Consider the following 20,460-nt stretch of genomic DNA (forward strand, 5'->3'; position numbering starts at 1 on the left):
CCCACCATGATCCCAGGTGGCACTAACAGCTACTCAGATCAGGCTGTTCCTCACTACCCTCAAGTCTCCGGTTCTGCCTCTCTTCATTGTGCCCACATCCTTCTGTTTCTCTTTCTCTCCAATTTTCTCCACTACTTACTTGCTCCTATGGCTCCTGGGGGTCTCTGAGTTTCTGGGGTCATTTCAAGAGTGGTCTCGGGTGTGCAATGCCCCACTCACGCATTACAGGGTACAGGCAGGGGTCATCTCCGGCATGGTCTACTCCTGCCCCCACCCCCTCCAGGCCTGCACAGTGCAGGATCGATCGGTGTCATCTCAGGCTTGCTCCCTGTCTGGGCCCCCTGGCACCAGACTGGTGGTCGCCTAAGGCTGGCTTTTTAATCACCCAGGTGTTCACAGCCTCTCTCCTCTCTGCCACCTACTGGCACACATGTGACACAGCAGCCCCATCTACAACACCTCTGGGGGCAGGCGTTTATTCTCTCTTTTCGCTCCTCTCCGCACATCTATTTCCTCTTCTCAAACAAACACTTCTACTTTAAAAAAAAAAAAAAAAAAAGGAATTTGGCGATTGCTAGCAGAGTATTTTCAGAATTTTGGTTTCGACTAGAGACTCTATTAGAGGCATTCAAAGAACAAGTTCCGGTCTACGTATATAACTCTGATGGAGTGCTGCCTATCACTGAACAAAGCCTGGGTCAGAGCCCCTGCACCGTAGAATGAATAGAATAGAATAGAATAGAATAGAATAGAATAGAATAGAATAGAATAGAATAGAATAGAATAGAATAGAATAGAATAGAATAGAATAGAATAGAATAGAATAGAATAGAATAGAACAGAGAACAGAATCCTGAGCATCAGCTAGTACACAGAGGCAAATGTTCTCCCAGAGCACAGGCAAAATGCAAGGTCCACAGTCTCTACCCACTAGTCACCACTCACTCTTATGCTGAAGGCAAGATGTGATGACGCAGACATGGACGCTTGCTATACTGTCTATACATCACCCCAGCTGATGTGATTTCACGGGGCCCAGTGAGGCAGGGTTTAGGAAGAAGCATGCCTGGGATTGCACAAGTAAGAAACAGGTGTTTCTATTTTGTCTTGTTTTGTTGTTTTGTTTTTATTTTGCTTTGTTTTTTGTGGGTTTGTTTTTTTTTTTTTGGTGGTTTCTCTGATTTGTGCATTATGCTGCTTGTTTGGGGCTTTGGGCTTTGTTTCTTTGTTTTGAGATGGGGTCTTTCACTAAGTGCCACAAGCTGGCCTCAAACTTAACATCCCCTTGCCTCCCAAGTGCTGGGATTGCAGTCGAGAGCCACTACACCCAGCTTTGAGGCAGGTCTTAAACACAGACAGTCCAACTCCAGGATAGAGGTGGACGGCACTGGGTCCACGGACCATCCCCTCCCTCACCATACTGCTTCCTCTTACCAATGTGCTCTTCTGGACCTCTGGCTTCTACCTAGCTCCCTTCTCAATCAGATCTGTGTATGTGCCCCTGTCTGCTTGTGGAGAGGGCTCACAGATTCTACTCAGGGGACTCCTTAGTGTTTTGCAGACCCATGACCCATGCAGGCCTCAAAGCCCGCCCCCACAGTTGCTTTCCTCAACAAGGCCACACCTATTCCAACAAAGCCACACCTCCTGATAGTGCCACTCCCTAGGGGCCAAGTATTCAAACACATGAGTTTATGGGGGCCATAGCTATTCAGACCACCACAGTGCTGTAGCCATTGTGAATGGCTCCCCTGTAAATGTGGTATGAAGGTGTCCTAAGTTGGAATCAGATAGGGAAAGAGAATAGCAAAAGAGAGAAGATCAAAATATGCTCCCAAGGGACTACAGAGATGACTAATGATTAAGAGCCCTTGTTGCCATTGTAGAAGATCCAGGTTTGTGGGTCTTCTCAGCACCCACACGGTGTCTCACAACCATCTTGCAACTCCAGTTCCAGAGCATCCCACACCCTCTCCTGATCTCTGCAGATACCCAGGATGCATGTGGCGAATAGACATACATTCAGGCCAAAACTTCATACATATAAAAAACATAAATACAAAAAAATAAAAAATAAATAAAAATAAACAAACAAACAAAAAAACTCATAAATACATGTAGTGCTTAATTGTTAATAAGCATAAAAACTTTTAAGATGAGATACAGTGCTGGGCATGGTGGCTCATACCTTTAATCCCAGAACTACAGGTGGAGGTCAAAGAACTGCAAGTTCAAAGTCATCTTCAACCACGTAGCAAGTTCAAGGCCATGTGGTTCTCCAGGCTGTGCATCACTGTAGGAAAGTTTTTGTTGCTGTTGTTTCGTTTTTTTGTTTTTTGTTGTTTGTTTTTTGCTTTTTGTTTTTTGGTAGTCCTGGCTAGCTTGCCTACCTCAAACATATACATATATACATATATATATATATATATAATATATATATATTCAGAGAGAGAGAGAGTCAGTCTATTTTATAAGCAGCTCCTAACTATTTTGAGGGAGAAGGGTGTCTGGTAGACTCAGAGACCACACCATCTCTTAGGCGCCACTCAGCCCACTCAGCCCCATAACAGTTTACTCCTGGCGCATAATGGGAGTCACCCAGCGAGTTTGTTAGAGTGAACTGAAACCGTAGAGCTCAGGAGTATATGAAAATCATCCTGGGAAAACAGACCCAAGGACTTAATTGGTATGTAAATGTGGTATGAAGGTGTCCTAAGTTGGAATCAGATAGGGAAAGAGAATAGCAAAAGAGAAAGTTTGTAACGGTCTCTCCTGGACCACCTGAGGTGATGGGCATCTTGGAATGCCCCCAACACCAACATATCACCTGATACCTTAATAACCAACAAGCAGGGGATCTGTCCTCGGAGCTTCATCCCTCTCCATCCACTACCGTTAATGATGCCTATTTGACCACTTTCCCATCCGGACCTGGACCCACAGTTTTCTGCTCTCAGACTCCAGTTTGGCCTTTCATCTCACAATCGAACTCTGCAGCTTCCTCTCAAATCCTGAGGCCAGAAGCTTCTTCTTGGTACTGAATTTTTATCTTATCAATATAGAGTCGCTCAGTCTATGACAAGTATTCATTCTATAAACCATATATATAAATATGGTTATAGAGATATATTTACTGTGATATATGTGATTTAATAATTAAAACTGAAATCAAAGAATCTACATTTGTCTCAGATGTATTACCGAGGTAGGTGAGATTATATGACAAACGGCTGTCATTAAAACCTTGTAATGTAAAAGTATCATTATTCAATAAATTCTGACATCATGGAAAGACACAGAGTTATTTGTCTGTTTCTGGCATAGAGCACTCATGACCCTGATGCAGGAGGATCTCCATGAGTTTTGGGGTGGCCTGAGTTCCAAGACAGCCCAGGCTACAGAATGGGACCTGGTCTCAAAAAGAAACAAACACACAAAAGGTAAAACAAAACTAGAAATCAGTTTCCATTCTGACCTCATCTGGTAACTTCTTCAAACTCTCTTTATTTTATTTTGGGTTTTTGTTTGTTTGTTGTGTTTTGTTTGTTTTGGGTTTTTTTTTTTTTTTTGGCCTTTCGAAACAGGGATTCATATAGTCCACAACATTTTAAAGCCTGAAAATTTTTCAGGGAATCATAGAATAAAAGACTCCTAGGTTTTAGAATACTGTAATTCAAGATCACATTTGTCATATATTTTCGTTTTTGACATTTTATTTACATGGCTGGCTTGGGTGCCGTGGCATGAGTGTGGAGCTCAGAGCAGGAAAGACCCTGTTCTTAACACTCAGCTTTCCATGTGTTGGGGTCAGCATAGGCTATCACAAATGGCTTATGGGGCTTTTCCTTGTACATGTGGATGGCTTTGCTATCTCCCTGCAACATGCTCTTGGCCTGCCTGCTTTCTGCCCCTCATGGGATGCTTCTGGCTTCTCTCTTGGATAGGACATTATAAAAAGTCACCCTCAAGGTCTGGGTCCCTTCTAGTCCGTCTTGAAGTCCCTGTGACCTCTGCTAAGGTGCTTTTGTTTTTGTTTGTGTTTGCTTTTAGTTAAGTCACCACTCTAATCCTTAAACAAAATATAAGAAGCAACTTTTACGGAAAGATTTAGGGAAGAATTCTGAAACAGAGCTTTTACTGGCAGTGGGAGTTTTTAGGTAGGGAGGGGTGAAGGAAGTGAAGCAGGGGTAGGAGGGATGTTAGGGTTTGTTTCTGCAAGTCACTAGCAAGCCACTTTGCCACAAGAGCCCTTTTCACCCTAAAGTGGGGCCTTCTAAAGTCTGAACTGCCCCCTAGCCTCTGACACGAGTCTTCAATGGCCAGGAAGGGGCTCTGGTCCTAGGAACGGAAGGAAATCAAACACTGACATTTGTTTGTATCAAGTCTTGCATTGGGGATTGTTGCTAATTCCTCCTGACCTAGAGTGTCTGAAATCAAGCCCTTAAAGACACGTTGTTGAGTGCTAAAGCATTTTTAACTCTGATGATTAGTGCAGTTATAAATAAGCTTGGCAAGACAAATATCAAGTATAATTTAACATCTCCAGAACGAAAGTCCCAAACTTTAAAATGATATTCCCGGAGAACTGATTCTGAATATGCCCTTGGCTGCCTTTGTGACCTTGGCAAAGTCACCTCATAGGCACTTAGAATGAGGTGTATGTGGTTTTGTGTCTATTGAAGGACATAATACTACACACCTTAATTCCTTTAAAGGATGCCATGAAGGTCAAATCAGACTGCATTAAAATAGTTACAATTTTAATTACTTGCATTTGCATAGTACTTTGTCACCCACAAAGCATTTCTGCATATATTATTCCGTTTGCATGAAAGAGCTTTGAAAAGTTATAAAGTGGTGGGGAAGGACAGTACCGAGGTTTAGGTACTGTCTCCCGTTCTCTCTGCTTCAGTGGCTCTCTACTTAAACGGGTAGTGGCAGGATGTAGCTCTCAGGTGTGGAAAGAGGGCCATACCATGTACTGCGTAGGTCACTGCTGGCTCAGGGTCTACACAGAGAAACTCCCAACAAAACTGGCTTTTTCCGGGCTTATATGTGAAGTCATCTACAGGCCTTCCCAAACCTTCTTATCTAACCATTGTCCTTGCTCCAATAGCCTCCCTCCTCCACTTGCTCGTCTTCTGCCCTGATGTATCTTGCTGGGAACCACTTAACATTATCCTAGTTAGACATCAGCATTTTCTTAATGTCCCATGCCCAAAAATCAACTTGCTATGAAGATAGGTTTTTGTCTGCCCTGGTTATCCATCTCCCAGCACTTAGACTGTAGTAGAGGCTCAACAAATATCTGTTGCGTGAATAAAGTCATCTGTTATAATGGCTGCCATCACTACCCCCCCACTCACCTCACACCACAGTGCCTTTGACTCTCTTCCCTCATTATGAGCGTTCAAAGTATTGTTCCCAACAAGGTTTGCTGCCACAAGTCTGTAGTACTTGGGAATCGAGAAGGTTCCTCCAGGTTGCTCCAATCTCCCAGGGAATTTCTGTTTTCTAATATGGAGACCCACCAGCAGAGGGCAATCAAGGAATACGAAACTGGACCTTGCCCCATTCAACAAGCTTTTTCATAAATAATAAAGGAGATGATAACGGTCAAGGCAAGCAGACCACTAACTCCTGATTCTTTAATACCGATTGCAGTGAACCTTCTGTAGGTTTTTGGAAAACCTAAGCCTACAACTGCTTCTTTATAAAATCATAATTTCATGTGCTCTAAATGAACATGGCTTCTTCTACCAGAGACACTGTGGGGAGAGAAGCAGGCACAAACAGAGGCAAATTCTTTAATTCTTTAGATAGTTGTGTGTTGTTTTGCTAAAAGCTGTCTTGTGAGAGGAGCATTCCCGTGCGAGGGGCGTGACTTTGGCTAGCTGAGAACATCCATGGGTGGACTCTGAGGAAAGGAGATGCATAGAAGCCCATGGACAGTAAGATATCGCTTTTTGGATCCACATCGCTGCACTGATCTTCGTGCTTCAACACTTGACTTCGCAGAGGGAAGTGTTCCAGAGAACTTCTCAGAGCAATCTAACTGAGTCTTGCAGCTTTTTCTGACTTGTCCCAATCTTCTGGTTCGTGCTGATTGGTGTTGCTGTTTGGTGTTGGCCTGTGGACTGGACTGCTGGTGTCCTGAAGACTGAGCTTGGCAATCCCCTAACCAGCAGGAAGTAGATTAAAGAGGTCTACAACCCTTTTCCCTACTAATCTCCTACCTAAGATGGGGGGGGGGGGGTTGGAAGGGAAATAAAGGTGTTTAAGAACTCCTAGGTCTCCTCATCTAGCTCTGTGTTTGAAAGATGTACACAGACAGAACTGAGGCAGTGTCCTCCCAAACTTGTTTGTCAGAAGTTCTGGAGGCTGAAAAAAACCAGTAAAGGCTAAAGGAGAGCAAGTTGTTCTCTGTGAACCAGGTTTCTCCACCTGCCATTCAAAGCCTGTGTAGAAGTGGGGGTCCCTGTGTCCGCACACTCGTGGACATTGTATGTAAACCACACACGGTTGTGGACCGTGCTAGGAGACAATGTCAACAAAATGTTGAACTGAAATTTTAAGTTCTTTTGAAAATTAATTTTTAAGTTCTCATACCAAAGAGCACCCAGAAAGACAGGCAGGTAGACCTCTTGAGTTTGAGGCCAGCCTGGTCCAGACTGTCCAGTATAGCCAAGGCTACACAGAGAAACCCTGTCTCGAAAAAACAACAACAAAAAAGTTCTCATACAAAGTGGTGGGTTTCACTATGGAATCATCATACATATGTATCACTACGCTTTGTTCTAATTCAGCCCCTCTCTCACTCCCTACAACTCACTGCTTCCCTTCCTTTTCCCAGCCAGCACTCCTGCTCTCATGTCACATGGACTCCGTTACTCCATCTGTCCCCTGCCTTAAGATTCCTTTATCCTCTCTCACGAGTCCCTTGCTAGTTTTGTCATACACACACACACATGCGTTTCTTCTATTATTATTGTTACTATTAAAACAGGGTTTCTCTGTGTAGCCTTGGCTACTGTGAACTTTCTTTGTAGACCAGGTTGGCCTTGTACTCCCAAAGATCTGCCCGTCTCTGTTTGAAGTGGTGGGAAGAAAGGCATGAGCCACCTTGTCAGTCCCCCCCACCCCCTGCCCCACACACTTTTAAATCAAGGTTCTGTAGGCTTAGATTTTTCACCAAACCTACTTTCTTTAGGGTTCTTAAACATCTTTACCTCCCTTCTAACACCCCCTCCCCCGCCTTAGGTAGGAGATTAGTAGGGAAAAGGGCTGTAGACCTCTTTAATCTACTTCCTGCTGGTTAGGGGATTGCCAAGCTCAGTCTTCAGGACACCAGCAGTCCAGTCCACAGGCCAACACCAAACAGCAACACCAATCAGCATGAATCAGAAGATCGGGACAAGTCAGAAAAAGCTGCAAGACTCAGTTAGATTGCTCTGAGAAGTTCTCTGGAACACTTCCCTCTGCGAAGTCAAGTGTTGAAGCACGAAGATCAGTGCAGCGATGTGGATCCAAAAAGCGATATCTTACTGTCCATGGGCTTCTATGCATCTCCTCTCCTCAGAGTCCACCCATGGATGTTCTCAGCTGGCCAAAGTCATGCCCCTCGCACGGGAGAGCTCGCAGCAAAACATCATGTGCCCTCTCATAAGACAGCTTTTAGCAAAACATTATGTGACTCAACTGAGTCTTAAAAGAAACCAGAAACTTCTGCTTCAAGATCCTGCATGTGAAAAAAACAAAGCCTTTATGAGGAGGGCTTATTTCACTCAGCTTAAAAAGTAAAAGTGACCCTTTACCAAAAGAGTCTTGTGGATCAAAAGCCAGACAAGGGAACATAATGGACAGACCCACAAGGTCACCATGTGTCCACTTCAGTGGTAGCCACACCTCTGCCAGGGCGTGAGCCCTGGTTTGGGTTTAGCTGTTGGGCACTATTCCTTAAGACTGAGGCATCCTCCCTGGAGGTGTAAGTTTTCAGAATCACAAAGACTTGTCTCATTGACACAGGCAGATCACACAAGTTCCTCTGGATCCTTAATGTACTTGTAACTCGGAAGTAAGTCCCAATTCGTCAGACGGTTGGGAGGCCTCAGTGAAGGTGTGTGTGATATTCCTGCATGTGTGGCATAGGGCTGCTGCTACATAAGATTCTTTTATTTGACCTTGGTGCTATGGACAGAACTCAGGGCCTCATACAGGCCTAGATAATCTTCTACCCTAGCCATGGGAGGTTTGTTTTTGTATTTCTTCCTAATACCCACCCAAAGATTCCCCCACAATGCAGAGGCTAAGGAGAAACTAGGGCCCAGCTGGGGCTGCACCTGGTTGGATTGACCCAAATTCAGGTTAGAAAACCAATTTTTCCTTAGGACACCCCACTTTCTGAGTTCACTTCCATGTCTATTGCCAGAGTAAGCAAGGAACGCATGCCTGAGAACCAATCACTGGGAATCACAAGGGAGGGAAAGACGTGTTCTTTGTCCTTAAAGTGACTGATCACCCTGGGCAGATAGTATGAAAAATAAGTCAGCAAGAAGACACCAGGCTTGGGATGAGCGAACAAGCACAAATACCTCACATTCCTGATAATAGGTTTCTAACAGAAAGGACAAAAATCCCATGGAGTTGACTTAGAAAATATTCATAAGAGGAGATGATAATTGAGCAATATTTTTAAAGAGGAGAAGGATATAATTTAGGAGGAAGAAAGAAAACTCAGAGGAGAAGCAGACAAAGGAGAGTGGGGTGAGGCAGGCTGAGGAGGAAGAGCTTCAGGGTATCAGGGAAGCTGCCCTAGAGGGCCAGTGAAAGGGATGACATCAGTTAGGGGTGGGGGTGGGAAAGCCATTAATTGATAGAGACTCTTGAAGCCCGTGATTACTACTTTTAATTTAATTCAAGAGGCAACGGAAGCTCTTGGAGATGTCTAGGAGAGGAGCTAGCCCGTGTGATGAGAATGGTGCTTGAGAGCAGTGCTTCTTTCAGTGAAAAGCTGCAGAGGGTAAGATGGAGACCCTTGGGCAGGAAAGCGGAGCAGGAAGCTGTGTCCTGAATCCTGTGTGAGAGAGGATAGACCAGGACAGGGTTCTGGAGGTAGGCTAGAAGGAGTAGAGCTGGAAACATAACAGAAAAGAAACACTTGTTCTTTTTAGAAGCAGGCACTGGGTCAGGTACCAGGATGTCATGTGCAATAGGCAAAGGGGTTGAGGCAGAGAAAATTAGGCAATTATGCTGTTTGAGACAGGTGCTGTGACTGTTGAATTAGACAGACTTGAGAGCATGTACCAGGAGCAGCACTGGGGTCATGGGAAGAGACACAAACGTTTAAGTTTTATTTATTTATTTGTCTATTTATCTATGAGTTTATTTATTTATTTTTGAGACAAGGTCTCACTATGTACCCTGGCGAGACTCAAGTTTACAGTAATCCTTCTATCTCTGCCTCTTCGGTGCTGGGACCACAGGTGCGGTGAGGTTGAGCTGGCTTTTATGCTAGAAAATCAATGAAGGGACAGAAATGAAGGATAAAGAATAAGACTGGAGAGATGGCTCATCTCTTGCAAAGAACTTGAGTTTAATTCTGAGGACCTGCACAAGGGCTCACAACCATCTGTAGCTCCAGTTCCAGGGGATCTGGCACCCCGAAAGACACCCAGATGTCCTCCACAGCCATAGGCATGCACATGGTACTCAGACATACATGCAGGCAAAACACATGGGGGGAAAGAGTGGAGAGCCATTGAGAGAAATGTTCCACCGGAAGCTTCAAAGTGAACGCGGAGGAAGGTTCCAGGAGAGCCTCAGGCAGGGTCGAACAGGACAAGAAAGGCCTTTAGTCTGCAATATGGCAAAGGGGCATCATATTGGAATGACTGAAAGACTGTAAGAGAGAGGTGATTCAAGACCTGTACAAGCTTAAGCCCGACAGCAGTTCCAGCACGGAGGGGAAGGTGTGCATGAAGCCCCAGTCCCTAGGCTGAGGAGCTATTAGTAACCAAAACAGAGTTTTGTGAAGGGCACAGTTGGTCCCTGGTAGGTCCAGGGACCTGTTGGTCCAGCTCCAGCAGATGGCCATACACCCAAGAGTACGTGTGCAGCCCCAATCCAGGTCTAAGTTGGATATAATACCTATTTATATGCTATATGGCCTTTCAGATATGTTTACCTGTGAACTTCTTTGGACCTGACTCACACATGCTGCAACATGCTGATATTTTCTGATTGTTGTTCTTTTTTTTTGTTTGTTTGCTTATTTCAACTGTGGAATAATCATGTTAAGAAAACACTTAAGTCCTACAATCCCAACAATCTAAAGTCATTCCCTGTTATATTTCTTGATCTTTAACAAAAAAAAAAAAAAAACAACTATGTCAACGACTTTATATTTTTCTCTCAATACTTGTGGCTTACAGTCTGTCTATCAGGCCAAACCAGTAAGTTCAATCAGGGAGCACAGTCCCAAGCATCAGAACTAAAAACTCCTAGTGAGGAGTAAGGAAATTATGTGTTAGTGACACAAAAAAAGACTCATACTTCGATTTCTGGGCTCACTAGTGAAGTCACCTTCAGTAGGAAACTTTTGAGGAGCCCCATTAATTAATGTCCAGTTTATTTCTGCTTTGAGCAACACACAGGGCAGTGGTCTAGTCTCATTTCTGTTAAACTGATCACAAAACCTGATCCAAAGCAACTTTGGGGGGGGGGAGAACGCAAGGGTCTAGTCACATCCACATTCAAGAGCAACGGGAGAATGCGCAAATACTTGCTCTCTTTTTTTCTTCACTCTCAGACAACTCAGGGCTCAGCCAACATTATGGTGACACCCAAAGTGGGATCTAGTTCACAGTTGAAATAAGGCACCAAATTGTACAGCCTCCAACTTGACGCACAACCAGAAACATCCCTTTCAAATCATATCTTTCTCTTCCTGATCCCACAGTCTATAAATTTTCCAACATTTAAGAAGTTTAAGGTCTTCTATGTCCTAATGCAATGTTCACCAGCAGAAGTGGCTTCTTTGGACCACACAGATGTAACAAATTTTCCAAAGACACACAGAAGATTTCAAGTAGGTGGCACTGAGCTCTTTGACAGTCACAGTACTTCTCCACCTGCAGGACAATCAGCACACATAGACTCTTCATGGATTTTCTCTCCAGTACGAATTATTTCATGCCTTTGAGAATGACTGTCATATGCAAAGGCTTTTCCACCCTGAGTATATTCTGAGGGTTTCTCCACAGTATTGCTTCTTTCGTGCCTTCCATGTCTTATACAACTTTGACAATGTTCTTCAATATTATGTTCTTCCTTCCCAATTGTAGCCTATAGCAGTGAGGTTCCCATAGGTCTCCAGCATCACATCTTTGTAGAGACTCTTCTGGAAAGGAGCCAGCAAAGCCCACTCTTCCTGAGTAAAGTTCACATGCACATCATCGTAGCTCAATGTGTCCATGTCACAACGCTGGCCTGAGCTTCCTGACAGCACCCAGAGAGCATAACACTGAACCATTAAAGCTTGCTCAGCTACAGAGCAGAAACTGCAGCATATACTTTATGTTTAAACCAAATATTTTTTCCTATGGTTTTTTTTTATACCCAGCTTCCCTTCTCTTTTATTGTTTTCCAAACTCATTACCATACCATTCAGATGCTTGAGGTTTCTCACTCTGTACATCTGGATGCTGTTAGCACCTCCCCAGCCATTTTGCTAGCTGCTCCAGTGGCCTACTGGCTCTGCCTACCTCGGGTTGGTGCCTCTCTCTGTCCAGAGGCAGCTGTAGACTTTTCCAGGGTGGACCCAAATTGGGCTGCCGTTTTCCCATGGAGCTGCCTAGCTCTCTGACCCATCTCTACAACCATGCTGTGCTGGGAGAGGCTGCAGCTGCTGTGCTCTGAGGCTCCACTCCACCTGCCCTGGGCCCACATCACTCAGGAAAGTCTTTTGCCTAAGTGGCATACTTGAGGCTCCTATCTGTTTTCACTCTCTTTTAAAGAGACTAGGCCTCCTGCCAGGCTAGCTTAGTCAGTAGCACTTGAGACTCTTAATCTCAGGGTCATAGGTTTGAACCCTGCATCGGGCACCATTTGTAAGTGCACATTTTCCTCCAGATCTCCTCTCTGACTATCTCCAGAGTTCCTGCCTCTCTCCAGAACTTCCACCTCCTTATTTCCTGCCTTAGCTAACAGGCCATTAACTTTTGTTGACAGGTGATACTCCCATACAAACACAAGAGATTCCTTCTAGCTAGATAACTTGCAAATGCAGCAGCAAGCAACAAATAGGTTTTTTTTTTTTCTCAAACTAAGTGAAAGGCACGTACCAACATCCAAAGTTGTTCTCCTGACCACCACACTGGCACTGAGAGTATGCACACATCCACACTCACACATTCCACATAACACGCTTGTATGTGCCACACACAAAAAGATTTTACATTTTTATCATTTCACACATCTCCCTTTATAACATGCAATAGTTTTGATCTGGAATGTCCCCCAAAGGTTGATATGTCTGAAGACTTGGTCACCAGCCTTTGTTGTTGTTGGGACTTTTTACAAGTAAGACCTACAAGAAAGCTAAGTCGTTAGGTGCAGGAGCCCCCTGGCAGAGTTGAACAGTTCCTGAGTGGGGAGTGAGGATTGAAAGAAAATTAAAAAAAAAAAAAAAAGACACTACACATGGGATCTGTTTAAGAGGGCTTCCAGTAGAAACCAGGCACCCTGGTTCATTCTACAGTCCCTTTCTATAATCAGAGCAAAGCACCTTGATACAATGAAGTTCATCGAGAAGTCAAACTTGTTTACCTTGACCACCTGTCTGTGTAATCCTCACACAAACAAAAGGAAGTAAACTTGGCAAAAATATCCTGCCTACTGTCAGAAATAAAAGGAAGTGAACTTTACAAAACTTCCTGTCTATCCCTGTCTTCAGGTGAAGGCCAGAGTAAAAACATGTTTTTTTGTTTTGTTTTGTTTTTTGTTTTTTTGCTAAGAGCTCAAATAACAAAGCAGCCTGACAAAGTGCTCTCCAAGGGTCTTCCTTTTTTATATTTTAAAAATTGACCATAACATAAGAGCTATGGAGCAGAAGATTCTGCTTGTCTTAAGTTGTCTCTCTTGAAAGATACATTCTTACCGGTCATTGGTACATGAATTCATCATTCATGAACTGTCTTAGGTTGCATATTCTTTAGAGAGATCTTGCCTGTTTTTGACTACCAACCTTTGCTAGGGTAGACACTGGGGTTTAATCTTATGCAGATCAGTTTTAACATTCTAAAAGGCCTTGATGAAGGTTTTAATTATCACTGGTAGGAGACATGCTCCTAATAAGAGTAGTAAGCCAAGTCCTATAACGTTTCATAAAAGTGACTTAGTGGTATTATCAAAGTACCAAACTGGAGAAACATTCACAGGAACCACTTGAAAGCTTGGAAATACAGTTTGTTAGTTTACGTTGATGGCAAGAAACATTCAAGTTTGAATCTTGTATAAAAATATTAATATTTCCAAACAACAAAGCATAAGGAGAATATACATAGGCAGTTACAGGGCTTCCAAAAGTTTTCTGTGGCAAGCTTCTAAATATAGGCCTGCTGAAAACCAGAATAAGACCAAAGTCCCATAGTTAGTCCTCTTTTCCCCATTCTTCCTGATTTTGTTGAGAATTGTCCTGATTACCAGATCAATCAAGTCTAGTCATGTTGTATCTAAAAAGTTTCTCTGCACAACATCTTCTCTCCAGAGCAGAATGAAACAAAGGTAGGTCAGGAGCATAAGCCCAATACAACTCTCCATTCACCATCAGGACAGAATTCACCATGGTTAGCAGCAGGAACATCCTCCTTCCGGGAAACATTGCAAATCTCACCAGCCTTTCTGGGATCCACCTGACTCCTTCTGTGTCCTGTGGAAAAACATAAACATGCCCTCTTCCCCATATTAATACAGGGTTGGGGCCCTGCCATATTCCAGTAATCGGAACTTTCCATTTCACTTGGGTATAATAATCTTTGGTATTAGGGTGCCACGGTAGATCAGCCGCAGAATGGCCTTGTATATCCACATTTTAAAAATTTAAAACAATACATGATTAAGATTTGGAGATATGACTCCCCCTTTTTTATTTTTTGTAATTAGTTTTTAAGAGGTCCATGGGCATGCGCCACAATTCCTTAACCTTGAGGATTATATGAATACCTGTTTTATGACTTATATTCATTTGCACACAAAAATGCTGAAAATTTTGACTAATATTTGCAGTACCATTATCAGTTTTTATAATGGAAGGAATACCAATTGTAGCAAAACATTTTAAGCAATGACTTATAATGTGTTTGGTGGCTTCTCCTGCTGCTCCTCTCCCATTTCCCTTCCTCCCAACACACAGGACCAAAGCCAATTGAACCCTCTGGCTTCTCTCCAGGGCTTCCAACACCACCTGCAGCATATGCTTGCACATTGAAGCCCTTCCTTGCTAACCTTCTTCAGACAATCTTTGCCTTTTCTCATCATTAACTTTATTTCACCGCCTGCCTTGGTCCTACTACCACTTGGTCCTTACCACTGCTTGACACATCAAGCAAGGAGTCCTTCAATAGACTCTGGGATTGGTTCCAGGCTTATCCTCCATCCCCAAGGGTAGTAAGTTCCATTGACTGACTGACTGATTGACTGACTGATTGTGGGTTTAGGAGTTTTTCTCTTTTTGCTTTTTTTTTTCTTCTTTTCTATTTTTAATTTTTTTTCTTTTCCTTTCTCTTTTTTAAAGCTCCCCTCCCTCCTTTCCTTCTAGTCCCAATCTCATGGCCCTCCCATCCTTTTTCACTCTCCCCTTCTCCCCAAAGAAAGAGAGCACCCCCGTGGATGCCCACCAACCCTGGCACATCAAGTTGCAGCAGAACTAAGTGCATCCTCTCCCACTGAGGCCAGACAAGGCAGCCCAGCTAGGGGATCCAAAGGCAAGCAACAGCGTCAGAGACGGCCCTGGCTCGAATTGTTAGGGGACCCACATGATGACCAGGCGGCACATCTGCTAAGTATGATGCAGGGAGTCTAGGTCCAGCCCATGTGTGCTCTCTAGTTAGTGGTTCAGTCTCTGTGAAGCCCCCATGAGCCTAGATTAGTTTACTCTGTAGAGAGAGAAGAGGCAGTTTTACCAGAAGAGTTTTACAGAGAGAGGTTGAAGGCAGGAAATGAGAGAAGATAGCTGGAGTTAGCTTGAGGCCAAGCAGAGCAATTTAAAGGCCAACAAAAAGCCAGGTTGAGTAAGTCAGCTGGGAGAGGAGTTTGACCCAGAAGAGCTGAGCTGAACCAGCCAGCTTAGAGCTCAGAAAGAATAAGTAAGGGTGAGCTTATTAAGCAGTAAACTTAACATTCTGGTGTGCTTTTAAATCGCTATTATGAGATCTCTCTAATTTCTTTATGAAGGCACTTAATGCTATGAACTTTCCTCTTAGCACTACTTTCATCGTGTCCCATAAGTTTGGGTATGTTTTGCCTTCATTTTCACTGAATTCTAAAAAAAAAAAAATCTTTAATTTCTCTCTTATTTCAGTTTTCATGAGTTTGTAGACTTTCTTTTGTTGAAGCTTTAATCCATGGTGTTATCATGGGGTGATATCCTGGGGTTATTTCAATTTCTTGTATCTGTTGAGGCTTGCTTTGTGACCAACCACATGGTCAATTTTGGAGATGGTTCTATGAGATATTTAGAAGAAGATATATTCTTTTGTGTTTGTATGAAATGTTCTGCAGATATCTTTTAGGTCCATTTGATTCGTATCCTCTGTTAGTTTCACTATCTCTCTGTTTATTTTCTGTCTATTGGTAAGAGTGGGATGTTGAAGTCTCCCACTATTAATGTATGGGATTCAATGTGTGACTTAAACTTTTATAATGTTTTTTTTACAAATGTGGGTGTCCTGGCATTTGGAGCATACATGTTCAGAACTGAGACGTCATCTTGGATTGTTCCTTTGATGAGTATGAAGTGTCCTTCCCCATCTCTTTTCATTAATTTTGGTTGAAAGTCTATTTAATTAGATATTAAAATGGAGTTTGCTTCTTCAGTCTGTTTGCTAGAGAAACCTTTTCTCAGCCCTTTACGCTGAGGTAATATCTCTCTTTGTTGCTGAGGTATGTTTCTTATGTGCAGCAGAATGATGGATCTTGTTTTCACATCTATTCTGTTAGCCTATGTCTTTTTATTGGAGAGTTGAGTCCATTGATGTTGACAGATATTAATAACCAATGATCCTTTATTCTTGTTATTTTGATGTCATTAGTGGTACAGTGTGTGTTTGTGTGTGTGTGCTTTTTTTGCTTTTGCTGATGTGGGTTTATTTATTTCCTTTGTTTTCTTGGATGTAGTTAGCCTCCTTGGGTTGGAGTTTTCCTCTAGCGTCTTCTGTAGGGCTGGCCTTGTGGATAGATATTGTTTAAATTTGGCTTTGTCATGGAATATCTATGGTGATTAGAAGCTTTGCTGGGCATAGTAGCCGCCTGGGCTGACGTCTGTGTGGGACACAGCAGGGAGTTCCAGCAGGATGCGCACAGTGCTACTCTGCTCGCCCAGATGCAAAACGGTGCTTGGTGTATCACTTTGAGAACCTTCTGGAAGACACTTTTCCAATTTTGGGGGGAGTGAGGTTGTTTTGTGGTTTTTGAGGGTTTTGTTTTGTTTTACAAGAGTGTTTCACTATGTGGCCAAGGCTGGCCTCAAAACTTGTTAGGCAGCCCAGGCTAGCTTCAAATGCATGACTCCCATGCCTGAGCTTCCCAAGTGCTGTAATGACAGGTGTGACTCACTACACCCTACTAACTTTCTGAAATTTTATTTAAAAAACTTTTTTCACTCCACATTGTTTGAATCCAAGGATGCAGAACCCGTGGACACAGCATAGGAAGGGGCAAATCTGCTGTGTACTTACTGATCTGTATATTGCTTACCTCGCCCACTAGCTTGCCAGCTGGACCAGCATGAGCATGAGAGACAGTTCAAGTCCCAGCCCTCCCTCCCAATACAGCACACAAAACACTAGGGGAAGGAAGGGTAGGTGGACACACACATGGGTAACTATGGAAAGATTTTACTCATGAGACGTTTATAATCATATTTATATGTTTTGGTACAGTCTCTAGCAACGAAAATGAGCAGTCCCACACCAGGAAAATCCAGTTACAGCTCAGAAGTACTTACGATCCAGACAGAGCAAGGGCATTAACTGACTGACTGGGATCAGAGTTAGCAGTAGAGAGTAAATGCTAATTAGCCCAACAAATATTTAGTGGATATTTTCAAGAGGCAAGATATCATGGGAGAAAGGAGTGGAGACATAGGCCAAATGGCACCCCAAGATGGTTATCATAAGCTGAGAGGAAGTTGAAAGAGAAGTTTGGTGTCTGGAAGAGTAGGGCAGAAAAATACTTGATGCTGTCAATGGGCCAAACTAGAAGAGTCATCGGAGAGAAGAGAGTATTTATGTTAAGTTTTGGAAAATGAGACTCTCAAAGACAGAGAGTAATGTGTGGTGTGATAGGTTTTTGATTGATTGCTTGGTTTGTTTGTTTTGTTTTTTGAGACAGTGAAGTCCTGGCTGGCCTTGAACTCACAGAGACCGGCCTGCCTCTGCCTCCTGAGTGCTAGTATTAAGGGGTGCGCACCACTGCTCCTGGCATGATAGATTTCTAATTTTGCTTTCTCTCCAATCACTTTATGATTTAAAAAAAAATAATACATCTTTATTCATTTTAGTTACATGTGCATCTGTGTGTGGGTGTGTGCATGGGGGTGAAGGTGTGTGCCCTCAGAGGCCAGAGGCATTGAAAACTCCCAGCTGGAGTCACGGGCGATCATGAGGCTTCCGGTATGATGCTGAGACCCAAGCTCAAGTCCTCTCTGGGCAGTGCATGCTCTCACCCACTGAGCCGTCTTTCCAAACCACAGTACACATTTAAAACCTTCCGTTCCATTATTGTCTTATGTGTACATGTGTGGACCTGAGTGGCTATGTATACATTATATGCATTCAAGTGTCTGCCAAGTCAAGAGAGTGATTTCCGATACCCTGGAATTAGAGTTACAGGCAGTTGCAAGCCTTCCGGTATATGTGCTGTGAGCAAAATCCAGGTCCTTTGCAAAAGCAGTGAGTGAATTATTGAGCCATCTCTTTATACAATTGTTGGGGGAATTGTTAATGATTTGAAAGACAGGTTTGGGTATCTATCTATCTATCTATCTATCTATCTATCTATCTATCTATCTATCTTTGAGGCAGAACCTTTTCCAGGCTATCCTTGAACTTGCTTTGTAACCTTGAACTCCTGATCCTTCTGTCTCCATTCCAAGTGCTATAATTATAGGTATGTGCCACCAGTCCAGGAAGAAATAATTATTTTTATGCACCATGAAATAAAATAAAAATTAAATATGAGGGAGAGAGAGAGTAATATCATCTATCCACCAAGTGAATACTTTGGTTCAGAGCAAACGAACCACACAAAGATTTTTTTTTGGGGGGGGGGATTGCTATCCAGCTTAATATATCTCTGTTCATCACCAAAGGAAGTTAGACAGGAACTCAAACAGGGAAGGATTCTGGAGGCAGGAGTTGATGCAGAGGCCATGGAGGAGTGCTGTTTCCCCTGGCTTGTTCAGCTTGCTTTCATATAGAACCCAGGACGACCAGCCCAAGGGTGTACCACCCACAATAGGCTGGGTCTTTCCCCATTGATACTAATTGAGAAAATGCCTTACAGCTGGATCTCATGGAGGCATTTCCTCAACTGAGCTCCCCCCTCTCTTATGCCTCCAACTTGTGTCAAGTTGACAGAGAACCAGCTGGTACCAAGCCCAGACATGGACTCTGACAGGAGCGACTCAGTGAAGCTGACAATGCAATGGTCAGGCCTGCCACACCAAGATTTCAGGAAGTCACAGGCAAAAATCACTTCTTCATTCCGCTGTGTCGTAAGGGGACCGGCTAAAGCCCCCCAAGCTATGCTGCACCGGCTTTGAGACCTGGGAGCACAGTTTTCTGCCAGAGCAACGGTTTTAAACAGGCACAGTAAGAGCCTTGATAAGCAGGACCCCAGCACAAGGGCTGACAGTCCTGTCGGCTGCAGCGCTTGCCTGCATTTTAAAGAAAACCGTCATAGTAAGCTGTGCCTGACTGCGATGTGTTATTGATACAAATTCTTACCTGTCAATTAGCTAACAGACTGATTCAAAAAAAAGAGCCCAGCTTAAAAGATTGCTGCAAGTGAATATGATGCTTTGTGCTCTGGCAAAACATATGCTTAGGTTATATAATTAGAAGACGGCCCCCTTCCTTCCTCCCCGCTGGCAGAACATGTGCAGCTGAATAAAAGAGCTTATTATACCTGCAGAGGGTCAACATCTGTGGCTCTCTGGCTTATGGTATTATGACAGATTACAAAATCACTCCATTCTGTTAGTCGGTCTGTTTCCAAGCACCTAGCAGAGAGCTTGCTGGGCAAGGAGGAACTCTGAAATAGGATTCCCATTGGCCAATCAGCTGCTGTCGGCATCGCTGGGCAGCTCTTGGCAGGCAGAGCTTTTCTGTCTGACTTCTGTCTCTCTTGCTGCTGAACTGTCCTCAAAGAGGCTCAGGCCTCAGGCCACAGCCAGCTCCCAGGAGGACCACAAGTGACGAGGGAATGATGGCCCACTCCTGTAATCCCAGCAGTTGGGAGGCAGAAACAGTCACAGTCTGGACTACATAGCAGGGCCTTGTCCAAAATAATAATAATAATAATAATAATAATAATAATAATAATAATAATAAATAATGAATCTGAACTCTTTGTGGTCCCATCACGGTACTGGTGAAATAGAAAAGAAATAGAATACTACAGTCCCCAGACAAGATCCTGAACTTTCCTGAGTCCTGGTTTCTTCAGTGCAAAACTAAGTATTATAATTGTAATGGAAAACAGCACTATCGTAAAGAATGCCCACAGGCAGGAGGGAGCTCTCAGAGGAATGCTCGCCTCACAAACAGGAGGGCCTGAACCAATGCTCGGCACCCACATACAAAGTCAAGTGTGGCGGTGTGCACTGGAAATTCCAGGAGGTAGAAACAGGAGGATCCTGGCGCACCGCAGGAGATCAGTAAGATGTAGCTTTTATCTTTAGACTCAGCGCTTTAGTGGCTTCCCAAGGTGGGAGAGTAGAGACCCAGTTCACCAGCTTCCACTACAGGGGAACACCGAGAGGGTGCTTCACGTGCTGACCTTTGTGCCGACCTACACCTTGGTAATTCACAGTGATCGAGCACGCCGCATCTTCCCTGATAGAATACAACTAAAGCCAGTCATAGTGGCACACGCCTTTAATCCCAGCGCTTGAGACGCAGAAGCAGGCAGATCTCTGTGAGTTCAAGCTCAACCTGGTCTATATTACAAGTTCCAGGATAG

General features: G+C 43.7%; 1 pseudogene; it reads right to left on the reverse strand.

Annotated features, from left to right (window-relative positions):
* Positions 1–364: 364 nt before the first annotated feature.
* LOC129683489 (small nucleolar RNA SNORA17) lies at positions 365–472 on the reverse strand (annotated as a pseudogene).
* Between the last annotated feature and the right edge of the window lie 19,988 nt (positions 473–20,460).

Source organism: Psammomys obesus, unplaced genomic scaffold (genome assembly GCF_907164565.1).
Source record: "Psammomys obesus unplaced genomic scaffold, mPsaObe1.curated_primary_1811, whole genome shotgun sequence".
Lineage (NCBI taxonomy): Eukaryota > Metazoa > Chordata > Mammalia > Rodentia > Muridae > Psammomys > Psammomys obesus.